Genomic DNA, 17,377 nt, shown 5'->3' with positions numbered 1-17,377 from the left:
TTTCGAATCAACACTTCTTCTTCCATGGATGCTTTTCTCATTAAACTGGGCTTTGACAGTGGTATCAAGCCGTCCTTGTCTTCAGCAGGACACAGAAACAGGCACCAAGTCTACTAACCAAGTTCAACCACACTCTGCAACTTAATAGACCAATGCTTTACAAATTAGCCAACTGTGTCATCAGCAAAGGCAGTCAATGTGCCAATCCTTTATAATTCTTCTGTAGTACTTTTCTTTCTCGTAGGCAAATTTAGCACTTTAACTGCACAAATCAAACAGATTTTACACTTGAAGCACTCCATGAACACATACTTACACACCTTGCAGTTCATCTACACACACTTAAGCTAAAAACCCATTCTGTGAAGTCAAAATTCTGCAAACCTAGTACATATTCAGTGCGTGTACATAGAAGCACTTTTTAATGCCACTTAAATGCACTAGATTTTAGACTGAAGATGCAATCTAAATGACTGTGCAGTATGTACTCCACTTTATTATTAATTAGGAATGAGAACATGATGGCTATGAGAGTATTGGAAGAGCCTGCTTCCATTCTGAATGGAAACCTGAATTGTGTGACCATTGGCAAAAACCGACCACGAAGGGACCCGAACCCTCAATCTTCTGATTCGAAGTCAGACGCCTTATCCATTAGGCCACGCGGTCATGTGTCCTGCTGCGTTTATTTATATACTGTAGGTGGTATGCAAGGATGGAAAATAAATTATTTATAGTTATTTAAGTTTACAAACCATTGTGGGGTTTTTTCAGCTCCTTTCAATTAAATCACTTTTTTGGAATTTATATAATGAGAATGTCACCAGTACGATAAGCTATTGTTTTCTTTTTTGCATTTAAACCTCTTTCTTCATGAGATTAAAGCTCAGAGTATGCTTTATATAGCTCTGGATGTTTCCAAAAGTGGAGAGAAACTGTTTTGAAAGTAGTACAAACTGCTCCTTCCTGGATATTCCAATTTACACACACTCAAAGGTTGTATACGTTTCATGAATCCTGACTTGCCCTATTCAAGTGCCTGAAAGCCTTTCACCACCTCTAGAAACAACAGTTACACCAATCCAATTCAAATCATTTTTTCCAAAGGAATATCTTCTGCCGGGTCAAAAATGCATCTGACAAAGATAGGTGTTTAAAAATTGACTTTGTAGTTTCAGAACATCAACATGACTCTGAAGAGTACAGAAGTAAAATGGTACCATTTCAAAGTTCCTAATACCTCATAAACATCTGAGAGGAAGCATGTAATAAATATACTTATTTTTCTGGAAAAGTAAGAGTGAACTTTAGTTTGCACCTCAGATGGGACTCGAACCCACAATCCCTGGCTCAGGAGGCCAGCCCCTTATCCATTATGCCACTGAGGCACAGATTAATGCCAGCAATCTAGAGGCATTATTTAAATGTATTCAATCGTCCAACACTGGTGTCTGCACACAGGATATTTCTCAGTTCTCTCTATAAGTAAACTTCCCATTTTCATCCTCTTCCATCCCCGACTTTAACACTCTGTTCTGTGCTATAATGGAGACTCTGCATTTGTAGCAAGTGCAGAGAAATTGGAGGAGTACCATTTTCGAATCAACACTTCTTCTTCCATGGATGCTTTTCTCATTAAACTGGGCTTTGACAGTGGTATCAAGCTGTCCTTGTCTTCAGCAAGACACAGAAACAGGCACCAAGTCTACTAACCAAGTTCAACCACACTCTGCAACTTAATAGACCAGTGCTTTACAAATTAGCCAACTGTGTCATCAGCAAAGGCAGCCAATGTGCCAATCTTTTTTTAATTCTTCGGTAGTACTTTTCTTTCTCGTAGGCAAAATTAGCACTTTAACTTCACAAATCATACAGATTTTACACTTGAAGCACCCCATGAACACATACTTACACACCTTGCAGTTCATCTACACACACTTAAGCTAAAAACCCATTCTGTGAAGTCAAAATTCTGCAAACCTAGTACATATTCAGTGCGTGTACATAGAAGCACTTTTTAATGCCACTTAAATGCACTAGATTTTAGACTGTAGATGCAATCTAAATGACTGTGCAGTATGTACTCCACTTTATTATTAATTAGGAATGAGAACATGATGGCCATGAGAGTATTGGAAGAGCCTGCTTCCATTCTGAATGTAAACCTGAATTGTGTGACCATTGGCAAAAACCGACCACGAAGGGACTCGAACCCTCAATCTTCTGATTCGAAGTCAGACGCCTTATCCATTAGGCCACGCGGTCATGTGTCCTGCTGCGTTTATTTATATACTGTAGGTGGTATGCAAGGATGGAAAATATATTATTTATAGTTATTTAGGTTTACAAACCATTGTGGGGGGTTTTCAGCTCCTTTCAATTAAATCACTTTTTTGGAATTTATATAATGAGAATGTCACCAGTACGATAAGCTATTGTTTCCTTTTTTCATTTAAACCTCTTTCTTCATGAGATTAAAGCTCAGATTATGCTTTATATAGCTCTGGATGTTTCCAGAAGTGGAGAGAAACTGTTTTGAAAGTAGTACAAACTGCTCCTTCCTGGATATTCCAATTTACACACACTCAAAGGTTGTATACGTTTCATGAATCCTGACTTGCCCTATTCAAGTGCCTGAAAGCCTTTCACCACCTCTAGAAACAACAGTTACACCAATCCAATTCAAATCATTTTTTCCAAAGGAATATCTTCTGCCGGGTCAAAAATGCATCTGACAAAGATAGGTGTTTAAAAATTGACTTTGTAGTTTCAGAACATCAACATGACTCTGAAGAGTACAGAAGTAAAATGGTACCATTTCAAAGTTCCTAATACCTCATAAACATCTGAGAGGAAGCATGTAATAAATATACTTATTTTTCTGGAAAAGTAAGAGTGAAATTTAGTTTGCACCTCAGATGGAACTCGAACCCACAATCCCTGGCTTAGGAGGCCAGTGCCTTATCCATTAGGCCACTGAGGCACAGATAAATGGCAGCAATCTAGAGGCATTATTTAAATGTATTCAATCGTCCAACACTGGTGTCTGCACACAGGATATTTCTCAGTTCTCTCCATAAGTAAACTTCCCATTTTCATCCTCTTCCATCCCCGACTTTAACACTCTGTTCTGTGCTATAATGGAGACTCTGCATTTGTAGCAAGTGCAGAGAAATTGGAGGAGTACCATTTTCGAATCAACACTTCTTCTTCCATGGATGCTTTTCTCATTAAACTGGGCTTTGACAGTGGTATCAAGCCGTCCTTGTCTTCAGCAGGACACAGAAACAGGCACCAAATCTACTAACCAAGTTCAACCACGCTCTGCAACTTAATAGACCAGTGCTTTACAAATTAGCCAACTGTGTCATCAGCAAAGGCAGCCAATGTTCCAATCCTTTATAATTCTTCTGTAGTACTTTTCTTTGTCGTAGGCAAAATTAGCACTTTAACTTCACAAATCATACAGATTTTACACTTGAAGCACCCCATGAACACATACTTACACACCTTGCAGTTCATCTACACACACTTAAGCTAAAAACCCATTCTGTGAAGTCAAAATTCTGCAAACCTAGTACATATTCAGTGCGTGTACATAGAAGCACTTTTTAATGCCACTTAAATGCACTAGATTTTAGACTGTAGATGCAATCTAAATGACTGTGCAGTATGTACTCCACTTTATTATTAATTAGGAATGAGAACATGATGGCTATGAGAGTATTGGAAGAGCCTGCTTCCATTCTGAATGGAAACCTGAATTGTGTGACCATTGGCAAAAACCGACCACGAAGGGACTTGAATCCTCAATCTTCTGATGCGAAGTCAGACACCTTATCCATTAGGCCACGCGGTCATGTGTCCTGCTGCATTTATTTATATACTGTAGGTGGTATGCAAGGATGGAAAATAAATTATTTATAGTTATTTAAGTTTACAAACCATTGTGGGGTTTTTTCAGCTCCTTTCAATTAAATCACTTTTTTGGAATTTATATAATGAGAATGTCACCAGTACGATAAGCTATTGTTTTCTTTTTTGCATTTAAACCTCTTTCTTCATGAGATTAAAGCTCAGAGTATGCTTTATATAGCTCTGGATGTTTCCAGAAGTGGAGAGAAACTGTTTTGAAAGTAGTACAAACTGCTCCTTCCTGGATATTTCAATTTACACACACTCAAAGGTTGTATACGTTTCATGAATCCTGACTTGCCCTATTCAAGTGCCTGAAAGCCTTTCACCACCTCTAGGAACAACAGTTACACCAATCCAATTCAAAACATTTTTTCCAAAGGAATATCTTCTGCCGTGTCAAAAATGCATCTGACAAAGATAGGTGTTTAAAAATTGACTTTGTAGTTTCAGAACATCAACATGACTCTGAAGAGTACAGAAGTAAAATGGTACCATTTCAAAGTTCCTAATACCTCATAAACATCTGAGAGGAAGCATGTAATAAATATACTTATTTTTCTGGAAAAGTAAGAGTGAACTTTGGTTTGCACCTCAGATGGGACTCGAACCCACAATCCCTGGCTTAGGAGGCCAGTGCCTTATCCATTAGGCCAATGAGGCACAGATAAATACCAGTGATCTAGAGGCATTATTTAAATGTATTCAATCGTCCAACACTGGTGTCTGCACACAGGATATTTCTCAGTTCTCTCCATAAGTAAACTTCCCATTTTCATCCTCTGCCATCCCCGACTTTAACACTCTGTTCTGTGCTATAATGGAGACTCTGCATTTGTAGCAAGTGCAGAGAAATTGGAGGAGTACCATTTTCGAATCAACACTTCTTCTTCCATGGATGCTTTTCTCATTAAACTGGGCTTTGACAGTGGTATCAAGCTGTCCTTGTCTTCAGCAGGACACAGAAACAGGCACCAAGTCTACTAACCAAGTTCAACCACACTCTGCAACTTAATAGACCAGTGCTTTACAATTTAGCCAACTGTGTCATCAGCAAAGGCAGCCAATGTGCCAATCCTTTATAATTCTTCTGTAGTACTTTTCTTTCTCGTAGGCAAAATTAGCACTTTAACTTCAGAAATCATACAGATTTTACACTTGAAGCACCCCATGAACACATACTTACACACCTTGCAGTTCATCTACACACACTTAAGCTAAAAACCCATTCTGTGAAGTCAAAATTCTGCAAACCTAGTACATATTCAGTGCGTGTACATAGAAGCACTTTTTAATGCCACTTAAATGCACTAGATTTTAGACTGTAGATGCAATCTAAATGACTGTGCAGTATGTACTCCACTTTATTATTAATTAGGAATGAGAACATGATGGCTATGAGAGTATTGGAAGAGCCTGCTTCCATTCTGAATGGAAACCTGAATTGTGTAACCATTGGCAAAAACCGACCACGAAGGGACTTGAACCCTCAATCTTCTGATTCGAAGTCAGACACCTTATCCATTAGGCCACGCGGTCATGTGTCCTGCTGCATTTATTTATATACTGTAGGTGGTATGCAAGGATGGAAAATAAATTATTTATAGTTATTTAAGTTTACAAACCATTGTGGGGTTTTTTCAGCTCCTTTCAATTAAATCACTTTTTTGGAATTTATATAATGAGAATGTCACCAGTACGATAAGCTATTGTTTTCTTTTTTGCATTTAAACCTCTTTCTTCATGAGATTAAAGCTCAGAGTATGCTTTATATAGCTCTGGATGTTTCCAGAAGTGGAGAGAAACTGTTTTGAAAGTAGTACAAACTGCTCCTTCCTGGATATTTCAATTTACACACACTCAAAGGTTGTATACGTTTCATGAATCCTGACTTGCCCTATTCAAGTGCCTGAAAGCCTTTCACCACCTCTAGGAACAACAGTTACACCAATCCAATTCAAATCATTTTTTCCAAAGGAATATCTTCTGCCGTGTCAAAAATGCATCTGACAAAGATAGGTGTTTAAAAATTGACTTTGTAGTTTCAGAACATCAACATGACTCTGAAGAGTACAGAAGTAAAATGGTACCATTTCAAAGTTCCTAATACCTCATAAACATCTGAGAGGAAGCATGTAATAAATATACTTATTTTTCTGGAAAAGTAAGAGTGAACTTTGGTTTGCACCTCAGATGGGACTCGAACCCACAATCCCTGGCTTAGGAGGCCAGTGCCTTATCCATTAGGCCACTGAGGCACAGATAAATACCAGCGATCTAGAGGCATTATTTAAATGTATTCAATCGTCCAACACTGGTGTCTGCACACAGGATATTTCTCAGTTCTCTCCATAAGTAAACTTCCCATTTTCATCCTCTTCCATCCCTGACTTTAACACTCTGTTCTGTGCTATAATGGAGACTCTGCATTTGTAGCAAGTGCAGAGAAATTGGAGGAGTACCATTTTCGAATCAACACTTCTTCTTCCATGGATGCTTTTCTCATTAAACTGGGCTTTGACAGTGGTATCAAGCTGTCCTTGTCTTCAGCAGGACACAGAAACAGGCACCAAGTCTACTAACCAAGTTCAACCACACTCTGCAACTTAATAGACCAGTGCTTTACAATTTAGCCAACTGTGTCATCAGCAAAGGCAGCCAATGTGCCAATCCTTTATAATTCTTCTGTAGTACTTTTCTTTCTCGTAGGCAAAATTAGCACTTTAACTTCAGAAATCATACAGATTTTACACTTGAAGCACCCCATGAACACATACTTACACACCTTGCAGTTCATCTACACACACTTAAGCTAAAAACCCATTCTGTGAAGTCAAAATTCTGCAAACCTAGTACATATTCAGTGCGTGTACATAGAAGCACTTTTTAATGCCACTTAAATGCACTAGATTTTAGACTGTAGATGCAATCTAAATGACTGTGCAGTATGTACTCCACTTTATTATTAATTAGGAATGAGAACATGATGGCTATGAGAGTATTGGAAGAGCCTGCTTCCATTCTGAATGTAAACCTGAATTGTGTGACCATTGGCAAAAACCGACCACAAAGGGACTCGAACCCTCAATCTTCTGATTCGAAGTCAGACGCCGTATACATTAGGCCATGCGGTCATGTGTCCTGCTGCGTTTATTTATATACTGTAGGTGGTATGCAAGGATGGAAAATATATTATTTATAGTTATTTAGGTTTACAAACCATTGTGGGGGTTTTTCAGCTCCTTTCAATTAAATCACTTTTTTGGAATTTATATAATGAGAATGTCACCAGTACGATAAGCTATTGTTTCCTTTTTTCATTTAAACCTCTTTCTTCATGAGATTAAAGCTCAGAGTATGCTTTATATAGCTCTGGATGTTTCCAGAAGTGGAGAGAAACTGTTTTGAAAGTAGTACAAACTGCTCCTTCCTGGATATTCCAATTTACACACACTCAAAGGTTGTATACGTTTCATGAATCCTGACTTGCCCTATTCAAGTGCCTGAAAGCCTTTCACCACCTCTAGAAACAACAGTTACACCAATCCAATTCAAATCATTTTTTCCAAAGGAATATCTTCTGCCGGGTCAAAAATGCATCTGACAAAGATAGGTGTTTAAAAATTGACTTTGTAGTTTCAGAACATCAACATGACTCTGAAGAGTACAGAAGTAAAATGGTACCATTTCAAAGTTCCTAATACCTCATAAACATCTGAGAGGAAGCATGTAATAAATATACTTATTTTTCTGGAAAAGTAAGAGTGAACTTTAGTTTGCACCTCAGATGGAACTCGAACCCACAATCCCTGGCTTAGGAGGCCAGTGCCTTATCCATTAGGCCACTGAGGCACAGATAAAAGGCAGCAATCTAGAGGCATTATTTAAATGTATTCAATCGTCCCACACTGGTGTCTGCACACAGGATATTTCTCAGTTCTCTCCATAAGTAAACGTCCCATTTTCATCCTCTTCCATCCCCGACTTTAACACTCTGTTCTGTGCTATAATGGAGACTCTGCATTTGTAGCAAGTGCAGAGAAATTGGAGGAGTACCATTTTCGAATCAACACTTCTTCTTCCATGGATGCTTTTCTCATTAAACTGGGCTTTGACAGTGGTATCAAGCCGTCCTTGTCTTCAGCAGGACACAGAAACAGGCACCAAGTCTACTAACCAAGTTCAACCACACTCTGCAACTTAATAGACCAGTGCTTTACAAATTAGCCAACTGTGTCATCAGCAAAGGCAGCCAATGTGCCAATCCTTTATAATTCTTCTGTAGTACTTTTCTTTCTCGTAGGCAAAATTAGCACTGTAACTGCACAAATCATACAGATTTTACACTTGAAGCACTCCATGAACACATACTTACACACCTTGCAGTTCATCTACACACACTTAAGCTAAAAACCCATTCTGTGAAGTCAAAATTCTGCAAACCTAGTACATATTCAGTGCGTGTACATAGAAGCACTTTTTAATGCCACTTAAATGCACTAGATTTTAGACTGTAGATGCAATCTAAATGACTGTGCAGTATGTACTCCACTTTATTATTAATTAGGAATGAGAACATGATGGCTATGAGAGTATTGGAAGAGCCTGCTTCCATTCTGAATGTAAACCTGAATTGTGTGACCATTGGCAAAAACCGACCACGAAGGGACTCGAACCCGCAATCTTCTGATTCAAAGTCAGACACCTTATCCATTAGGCCACGAGGTCATGTGTCCTGCTGCGTTTATTTATATACTGTAGGTGGTATGCAAGGATGGAAAATATATTATTTATAGTTATTTAGGTTTACAAACCATTGTGGGGGTTTTTCAGCTCCTTTCAATTAAATCACTTTTTTGGAATTTATATAATGAGAATGTCACCAGTACGATAAGCTATTGTTTCCTTTTTTCATTTAAACCTCTTTCTTCATGAGATTAAAGCTCAGAGTATGCTTTATATAGCTCTGGATGTTTCCAGAAGTGGAGAGAAACTGTTTTGAAAGTAGTACAAACTGCTCCTTCCTGGATATTCCAATTTACACACACTCAAAGGTTGTATACGTTTCATGAATCCTGACTTGCCCTATTCAAGTGCCTGAAAGCCTTTCACCACCTCTAGGAACAACAGTTACACCAATCCAATTCAAATCATTTTTTCCAAAGGAATATCTTCTGCCGTGTCAAAAATGCATCTGACAAAGATAGGTGTTTAAAAATTGACTTTGTAGTTTCAGAACATCAACATGACTCTGAAGAGTACAGAAGTAAAATGGTACCATTTCAAAGTTCCTAATACCTCATAAACATCTGAGAGGAAGCATGTAATAAATATACTTATTTTTCTGGAAAAGTAATAGTGAACTTTGGTTTGCACCTCAGATGGGACTCAAACCCACAATCCCTGGCTTAGGAGGCCAGTGCCTTATCCATTAGGCCACTGAGGCACAGATAAATACCAGGGATCTAGAGGCATTATTTAAATGTATTCAATCGTCCAACACTGGTGTCTGCACACAGGATATTTCTCAGTTCTCTCCATAAGTAAACTTCCCATTTTCATCCTCTTCCATCCCCGACTTTAACACTCTGTTCTGTGCTATAATGGAGACTCTGCATTTGTAGCAAGTGCAGAGAAATTGGAGGAGTACCATTTTCGAATCAACACTTCTTCTTCCATGGATGCTTTTCTCATTAAACTGGGCTTTGACAGTGGTATCAAGCTGTCCTTGTCTTCAGCAGGACACAGAAACAGGCACCAAGTCTACTAACCAAGTTCAACCACACTCTGCAACTTAATAGACCAGTGCTTTACAAATTAGCCAACTGTGTCATCAGCAAAGGCAGCCAATGTGCCAATCCTTTATAATTCTTCTGTAGTACTTTTCTTTCTCGTAGGCAAAATTAGCACTTTAACTTCAGAAATCATACAGATTTTACACTTGAAGCACCCCATGAACACATACTTACACACCTTGCAGTTCATCTACACACACTTAAGCTAAAAACCCATTCTGTGAAGTCAAAATTCTGCAAACCTAGTACATATTCAGTGCGTGTACATAGAAGCACTTTTTAATGCCACTTAAATGCACTAGATTTTAGACTGTAGATGCAATCTAAATGACTGTGCAGTATGTACTCCACTTTATTATTAATTAGGAATGAGAACATGATGGCTATGAGAGTATTGGAAGAGCCTGCTTCCATTCTGAATGTAAACCTGAATTGTGTGACCATTGGCAAAAAACGACCACGAAGGGACTCGACCCCTCAATCTTCTGATTTGAAGTCAGACGCCTTATCCATTAGGCCACGCGGTCATGTGACCTGCTGCGTTTATTTATATACTGTAGGTGGTATGCAAGGATGGAAAATATATTATTTATAGTTATTTAGGTTTACAAACCATTGTGGGGGTTTTTCAGCTCCTTTCAATTAAATCCCTTTTTTGGAATTTATATAATGAGAATGTCACCAGTACGATAAGCTATTGTTTCCTTTTTTCAGTTAAACCTCTTTCTTCATGAGATTAAAGCTCAGAGTATGCTTTATATAGCTCTGGATGTTTCCAGAAGTGGAGAGAAACTATTTTGAAAGTAGTACAAACTGCTCCTTCCTGGATATTCCAATTTACACACACTCAAAGGTTGTATACGTTTCATGAATCCTGACTTGCCCTATTCAAGTGCCTGAAAGCCTTTCACCACCTCTAGAAACAACAGTTACACCAATCCAATTCAAATCATTTTTTCCAAAGGAATATCTTCTGCCGGGTCAAAAATGCATCTGACAAAGATAGGTGTTTAAAAATTGACTTTGTAGTTTCAGAACATCAACATGACTCTGAAGAGTACAGAAGTAAAATGGTACCATTTCAAAGTTCCTAATACCTCATAAACATCTGAGAGGAAGCATGTAATAAATATACTTATTTTTCTGGAAAAGTAAGAGTGAACTTTAGTTTGCACCTCAGATGGAACTCGATCCCACAATCCCTGGCTTAGGAGGCCAGTGCCTTATCCATTAGGCCACTGAGGCACAGATAAAAGGCAGCAATCTAGAGGCATTATTTAAATGTATTCAATCGTCCCACACTGGTGTCTGCACACGGGATATTTCTCAGTTCTCTCCATAAGTAAACGTCCCATTTTCATCCTCTTCCATCCCCGACTTTAACACTCTGTTCTGTGCTATAATGGAGACTCTGCATTTGTAGCAAGTGCAGAGAAATTGGAGGAGTACCATTTTCGAATCAACACTTCTTCTTCCATGGATGCTTTTCTCATTAAACTGGGCTTTGACAGTGGTATCAAGCCGTCCTTGTCTTCAGCAGGACACAGAAACAGGCACCAAGTCTACTAACCAAGTTCAACCACACTCTGCAACTTAATAGACCAGTGCTTTACAAATTAGCCAACTGTGTCATCAGCAAAGGCAGCCAATGTGCCAATCCTTTATAATTCTTCTGTAGTACTTTTCTTTCTCGTAGGCAAAATTAGCACTTTAACTGCACAAATCATACAGATTTTACACTTGAAGCACTCCATGAACACATACTTACACACCTTGCAGTTCATCTACACACACTTAAGCTAAAAACCCATTCTGTGAAGTCAAAATTCTGCAAACCTAGTACATATTCAGTGCGTGTACATAGAAGCACTTTTTAATGCCACTTAAATGCACTAGATTTTAGACTGTAGATGCAATCTAAATGACTGTGCAGTATGTACTCAACTTTATTATTAATTAGGAATGAGAACATGATGGCTATGAGAGTATTGGAAGAGCCTGCTTCCATTCTGAATGTAAACCTGAATTGTGTGACCATTGGCAAAAACCGACCACGAAGGGACTCGAACCCGCAATCTTCTGATTCAAAGTCAGACACCTTATCCATTAGGCCACGAGGTCATGTGTCCTGCTGCGTTTATTTATATACTGTAGGTGGTATGCAAGGATGGAAAATATATTATTTATAGTTATTTAGGTTTACAAACCATTGTGGGGGTTTTTCAGCTCCTTTCAATTAAATCACTTTTTTGGAATTTATAAAATGAGAATGTCACCAGTACGATAAGCTATTGTTTCCTTTTTTCATTTAAACCTCTTTCTTCATGAGATTAAAGCTCAGAGTATGCTTTATATAGCTCTGGATGTTTCCAGAAGTGGAGAGAAACTGTTTTGAAAGTAGTACAAACTGCTCCTTCCTGGATATTCCAATTTACACACACTCAAAGGTTGTATACGTTTCATGAATCCTGACTTGCCCTATTCAAGTGCCTGAAAGCCTTTCACCACCTCTAGGAACAACAGTTACACCAATCCAATTCAAATCATTTTTTCCAAAGGAATATCTTCTGCCGTGTCAAAAATGCATCTGACAAAGATAGGTGTTTAAAAATTGACTTTGTAGTTTCAGAACATCAACATGACTCTGAAGAGTACAGAAGTAAAATGGTACCATTTCAAAGTTCCTAATACCTCATAAACATCTGAGAGGAAGCATGTAATAAATATACTTATTTTTCTGGAAAAGTAATAGTGAACTTTGGTTTGCACCTCAGATGGGACTCAAACCCACAATCCCTGGCTTAGGAGGCCAGTGCCTTATCCATTAGGCCACTGAGGCACAGATAAATACCAGGGATCTAGAGGCATTATTTAAATGTATTCAATCGTCCAACACTGGTGTCTGCACACAGGATATTTCTCAGTTCTCTCCATAAGTAAACTTCCCATTTTCATCCTCTTCCATCCCCGACTTTAACACTCTGTTCTGTGCTATAATGGAGACTCTGCATTTGTAGCAAGTGCAGAGAAATTGGAGGAGTACCATTTTCGAATCAACACTTCTTCTTCCATGGATGCTTTTCTCATTAAACTGGGCTTTGACAGTGGTATCAAGCTGTCCTTGTCTTCAGCAGGACACAGAAACAGGCACCAAGTCTACTAACCAAGTTCAACCACACTCTGCAACTTAATAGACCAGTGCTTTACAAATTAGCCAACTGTGTCATCAGCAAAGGCAGCCAATGTGCCAATCCTTTATAATTCTTCTGTAGTACTTTTCTTTCTCGTAGGCAAAATTAGCACTTTAACTTCAGAAATCATACAGATTTTACACTTGAAGCACCCCATGAACACATACTTACACACCTTGCAGTTCATCTACACACACTTAAGCTAAAAACCCATTCTGTGAAGTCAAAATTCTGCAAACCTAGTACATATTCAGTGCGTGTACATAGAAGCACTTTTTAATGCCACTTAAATGCACTAGATTTTAGACTGTAGATGCAATCTAAATGACTGTGCAGTATGTACTCCACTTTATTATTAATTAGGAATGAGAACATGATGGCTATGAGAGTATTGGAAGAGCCTGCTTCCATTCTGAATGTAAACCTGAATTGTGTGACCATTGGCAAAAAACGACCACGAAGGGACTCGAACCCTCAATCTTCTGATTCGAAGTCAGACGCCTTATCCATTAGGCCACGCGGTCATGTGACCTGCTGCGTTTATTTATATACTGTAGGTGGTATGCAAGGATGGAAAATATATTATTTATAGTTATTTAGGTTTACAAACCATTGTGGGGGTTTTTCAGCTCCTTTCAATTAAATCCCTTTTTTGGAATTTATATAATGAGAATGTCACCAGTACGATAAGCTATTGTTTCCTTTTTTCATTTAAACCTCTTTCTTCATGAGATTAAAGCTCAGAGTATGCTTTATATAGCTCTGGATGTTTCCAGAAGTGGAGAGAAACTGTTTTGAAAGTAGTACAAACTGCTCCTTCCTGGATATTCCAATTTACACACACTCAAAGGTTGTATACGTTTCATGAATCCTGACTTGCCCTATTCAAGTGCCTGAAAGCCTTTCACCACCTCTAGAAACAACAGTTACACCAATCCAATTCAAATCATTTTTTCCAAAGGAATATCTTCTGCCGGGTCAAAAATGCATCTGACAAAGATAGGTGTTTAAAAATTGACTTTGTAGTTTCAGAACATCAACATGACTCTGAAGAGTACAGAAGTAAAATGGTACCATTTCAAAGTTCCTAATACCTCATAAACATCTGAGAGGAAGCATGTAATAAATATACTTATTTTTCTGGAAAAGTAAGAGTGAAATTTAGTTTGCACCTCAGATGGAACTCGAACCCACAATTCCTGGCTTAGGAGGCCAGTGCCTTATCAATTAGGCCACTGAGGCACAGATAAATGGTAGCAATCTAGAGGCATTATTTAAATGTATTCAATCGTCCAACACTGGTGTCTGCACACAGGATATTTCTCAGTTCTCTCCATAAGTAAACTTCCCATTTTCATCCTCTTCCATCCCCGACTTTAACACTCTGTTCTGTGCTATAATGGAGACTCTGCATTTGTAGCAAGTGCAGAGAAATTGGAGGAGTACCATTTTCGAATCAACACTTCTTCTTCCATGGATGCTTTTCTCATTAAACTGGGCTTTGACAGTGGTATCAAGCCGTCCTTGTCTTCAGCAGGACACAGAAACAGGCACCAAATCTACTAACCAAGTTCAACCACGCTCTGCAACTTAATAGACCAGTGCTTTACAAATTAGCCAACTGTGTCATCAGCAAAGGCAGCCAATGTGCCAATCCTTTATAATTCTTCTGTAGTACTTTTCTTTGTCGTAGGCAAAATTAGCACTTTAACTTCACAAATCATACAGATTTTACACTTGAAGCACCCCATGAACACATACTTACACACCTTGCAGTTCATCTACACACACTTAAGCTAAAAACCCATTCTGTGAAGTCAAAATTCTGCAAACCTAGTACATATTCAGTGCGTGTACATAGAAGCACTTTTTAATGCCACTTAAATGCACTAGATTTTAGACTGTAGATGCAATCTAAATGACTGTGCAGTATGTACTCCACTTTATTATTAATTAGGAATGAGAACATGATGGCTATGAGAGTATCGGAAGAGCCTGCTTCCATTCTGAATGGAAACCTGAATTGTGTGACCATTGGCAAAAACCGACCACGAAGGGACTTGAACCCTCAATCTTCTGATTCAAAGTCAGACACCTTATCCATTAGGCCACGCGGTCATGTGTCCTGCTGCATTTATTTATATACTGTAGGTGGTATGCAAGGATGGAAAATAAATTATTTATAGTTATTTAAGTTTACAAACCATTGTGGGGTTTTTTCAGCTCCTTTCAATTAAATCACTTTTTTGGAATTTATATAATGAGAATGTCACCAGTACGATAAGCTATTGTTTTCTTTTTTGCATTTAAACCTCTTTCTTCATGAGATTAAAGCTCAGAGTATGCTTTATATAGCTCTGGATGTTTCCAGAAGTGGAGAGAAACTGTTTTGAAAGTAGTACAAACTGCTCCTTCCTGGATATTTCAATTTACACACACTCAAAGGTTGTATACGTTTCATGAATCCTGACTTGCCCTATTCAAGTGCCTGAAAGCCTTTCACCACCTCTAGGAACAACAGTTACACCAATCCAATTCAAATCATTTTTTCCAAAGGAATATCTTCTGCCGTGTCAAAAATGCATCTGACAAAGATAGGTGTTTAAAAATTGACTTTGTAGTTTCAGAACATCAACATGACTCTGAAGAGTACAGAAGTAAAATGGTACCATTTCAAAGTTCCTAATACCTCATAAACATCTGAGAGGAAGCATGTAATAAATATACTTATTTTTCTGGAAAAGTAATAGTGAACTTTAGTTTGCACCTCAGATGGGACTCAAACCCACAATCCCTGGCTTAGGAGGCCAGTGCCTTATCCATTAGGCCACTGAGGCACAGATAAATACCAGGGATCTAGAGGCATTATTTAAATGTATTCAATCGTCCAACACTGGTGTCTGCACACAGGATATTTCTCAGTTCTCTCCATAAGTAAACTTCCCATTTTCATCCTCTTCCATCCCTGACTTTAACACTCTGTTCTGTGCTATAATGGAGACTCTGCATTTGTAGCAAGTGCAGAGAAATTGGAGGAGTACCATTTTCGAATCAACACTTCTTCTTCCATGGATGCTTTTCTCATTAAACTGGGCTTTGACAGTGGTATCAAGCTGTCCTTGTCTTCAGCAGGACACAGAAACAGGCACCAAGTCTACTAACCAAGTTCAACCACACTCTGCAACTTAATAGACCAGTGCTTTACAAATTAGCCAACTGTGTCATCAGCAAAGGCAGCCAATGTGCCAATCCTTTATAATTCTTCTGTAGTACTTTTCTTTCTCGTAGGCAAAATTAGCACTTTAACTTCAGAAATCATACAGATTTTACACTTGAAGCACCCCATGAACACATACTTACACACCTTGCAGTTCATCTACACACACTTAAGCTAAAAACCCATTCTGTGAAGTCAAAATTCTGCAAACCTAGTACATATTCAGTGCGTGTACATAGAAGCACTTTTTAATGCCACTTAAATGCACTAGATTTTAGACTGTAGATGCAATCTAAATGACTGTGCAGTATGTACTCCACTTTATTATTAATTAGGAATGAGAACATGATGGCTATGAGAGTATTGGAAGAGCCTGCTTCCATTCTGAATGTAAACCTGAATTGTGTGACCATTGGCAAAAAACGACCACGAAGGGACTCGAACCCTCAATCTTCTGATTCGAAGTCAGACGCCTTATCCATTAGGCCACGCGGTCATGTGACCTGCTGCGTTTATTTATATACTGTAGGTGGTATGCAAGGATGGAAAATATATTATTTATAGTTATTTAGGTTTACAAACCATTGTGGGGGTTTTTCAGCTCCTTTCAATTAAATCCCTTTTTTGGAATTTATATAATGAGAATGTCACCAGTACGATAAGCTATTGTTTCCTTTTTTCATTTAAACCTCTTTCTTCATGAGATTAAAGCTCAGAGTATGCTTTATATAGCTCTGGATGTTTCCAGAAGTGGAGAGAAACTGTTTTGAAAGTAGTACAAACTGCTCCTTCCTGGATATTCCAATTTACACACACTCAAAGGTTGTATACGTTTCATGAATCCTGACTTGCCCTATTCAAGTGCCTGAAAGCCTTTCACCACCTCTAGAAACAACAGTTACACCAATCCAATTCAAATCATTTTTTCCAAAGGAATATCTTCTGCCGGGTCAAAAATGCATCTGACAAAGATAGGTGTTTAAAAATTGACTTTGTAGTTTCAGAACATCAACATGACTCTGAAGAGTACAGAAGTAAAATGGTACCATTTCAAAGTTCCTAATACCTCATAAACATCTGAGAGGAAGCATGTAATAAATATACTTATTTTTCTGGAAAAGTAAGAGTGAAATTTAGTTTGCACCTCAGATGGAACTCGAACCCACAATTCCTGGCTTAGGAGGCCAGTGCCTTATCAATTAGGCCACTGAGGCACAGATAAATGGTAGCAATCTAGAGGCATTATTTAAATGTATTCA

At 38.3% G+C, this 17,377-nt stretch overlaps 15 non-coding genes across 15 annotated transcripts; all 15 read right to left on the bottom strand.

The window, feature by feature from the left end:
* Nucleotides 1–596: 596 nt before the first annotated feature.
* TRNAR-UCG (transfer RNA arginine (anticodon UCG)) lies at nt 597–669 on the bottom strand. The gene has a single exon. It is a non-coding gene; the product is annotated as a tRNA-Arg (tRNA).
* A 1,523-nt stretch (nt 670–2,192) lies between these two features.
* On the bottom strand, nt 2,193–2,265 carry TRNAR-UCG (transfer RNA arginine (anticodon UCG)). The gene has a single exon. It is a non-coding gene; the product is annotated as a tRNA-Arg (tRNA).
* A 645-nt stretch (nt 2,266–2,910) lies between these two features.
* Nucleotides 2,911–2,983, bottom strand: TRNAR-CCU (transfer RNA arginine (anticodon CCU)). The gene has a single exon. It is a non-coding gene; the product is annotated as a tRNA-Arg (tRNA).
* A 1,522-nt stretch (nt 2,984–4,505) lies between these two features.
* Nucleotides 4,506–4,578, bottom strand: TRNAR-CCU (transfer RNA arginine (anticodon CCU)). Its single transcript has one exon. It is a non-coding gene; the product is annotated as a tRNA-Arg (tRNA).
* Nucleotides 4,579–5,381: 803 nt separating this feature from the next.
* On the bottom strand, nt 5,382–5,454 carry TRNAR-UCG (transfer RNA arginine (anticodon UCG)). The gene has a single exon. It is a non-coding gene; the product is annotated as a tRNA-Arg (tRNA).
* Nucleotides 5,455–6,100: 646 nt separating this feature from the next.
* TRNAR-CCU (transfer RNA arginine (anticodon CCU)) lies at nt 6,101–6,173 on the bottom strand. The gene has a single exon. It is a non-coding gene; the product is annotated as a tRNA-Arg (tRNA).
* A 1,521-nt stretch (nt 6,174–7,694) lies between these two features.
* On the bottom strand, nt 7,695–7,767 carry TRNAR-CCU (transfer RNA arginine (anticodon CCU)). The gene has a single exon. It is a non-coding gene; the product is annotated as a tRNA-Arg (tRNA).
* An 803-nt stretch (nt 7,768–8,570) lies between these two features.
* On the bottom strand, nt 8,571–8,643 carry TRNAQ-UUG (transfer RNA glutamine (anticodon UUG)). Its single transcript has one exon. It is a non-coding gene; the product is annotated as a tRNA-Gln (tRNA).
* A 645-nt stretch (nt 8,644–9,288) lies between these two features.
* Nucleotides 9,289–9,361, bottom strand: TRNAR-CCU (transfer RNA arginine (anticodon CCU)). The gene has a single exon. It is a non-coding gene; the product is annotated as a tRNA-Arg (tRNA).
* Nucleotides 9,362–11,758: 2,397 nt separating this feature from the next.
* TRNAQ-UUG (transfer RNA glutamine (anticodon UUG)) lies at nt 11,759–11,831 on the bottom strand. The gene has a single exon. It is a non-coding gene; the product is annotated as a tRNA-Gln (tRNA).
* Nucleotides 11,832–12,476: 645 nt separating this feature from the next.
* On the bottom strand, nt 12,477–12,549 carry TRNAR-CCU (transfer RNA arginine (anticodon CCU)). Its single transcript has one exon. It is a non-coding gene; the product is annotated as a tRNA-Arg (tRNA).
* An 803-nt stretch (nt 12,550–13,352) lies between these two features.
* Nucleotides 13,353–13,425, bottom strand: TRNAR-UCG (transfer RNA arginine (anticodon UCG)). The gene has a single exon. It is a non-coding gene; the product is annotated as a tRNA-Arg (tRNA).
* A 1,521-nt stretch (nt 13,426–14,946) lies between these two features.
* Nucleotides 14,947–15,019, bottom strand: TRNAQ-UUG (transfer RNA glutamine (anticodon UUG)). Its single transcript has one exon. It is a non-coding gene; the product is annotated as a tRNA-Gln (tRNA).
* A 646-nt stretch (nt 15,020–15,665) lies between these two features.
* TRNAR-CCU (transfer RNA arginine (anticodon CCU)) lies at nt 15,666–15,738 on the bottom strand. The gene has a single exon. It is a non-coding gene; the product is annotated as a tRNA-Arg (tRNA).
* An 803-nt stretch (nt 15,739–16,541) lies between these two features.
* Nucleotides 16,542–16,614, bottom strand: TRNAR-UCG (transfer RNA arginine (anticodon UCG)). The gene has a single exon. It is a non-coding gene; the product is annotated as a tRNA-Arg (tRNA).
* Between the last annotated feature and the right edge of the window lie 763 nt (nt 16,615–17,377).

Source organism: Lissotriton helveticus, chromosome 5_1, assembly GCF_964261635.1.
Source record: "Lissotriton helveticus chromosome 5_1, aLisHel1.1, whole genome shotgun sequence".
NCBI classification, from domain to species: domain Eukaryota; kingdom Metazoa; phylum Chordata; class Amphibia; order Caudata; family Salamandridae; genus Lissotriton; species Lissotriton helveticus.
Note: the sequence above shows the minus strand (reverse complement) of the source record. Positions and strands in the feature narration are given on the sequence as shown.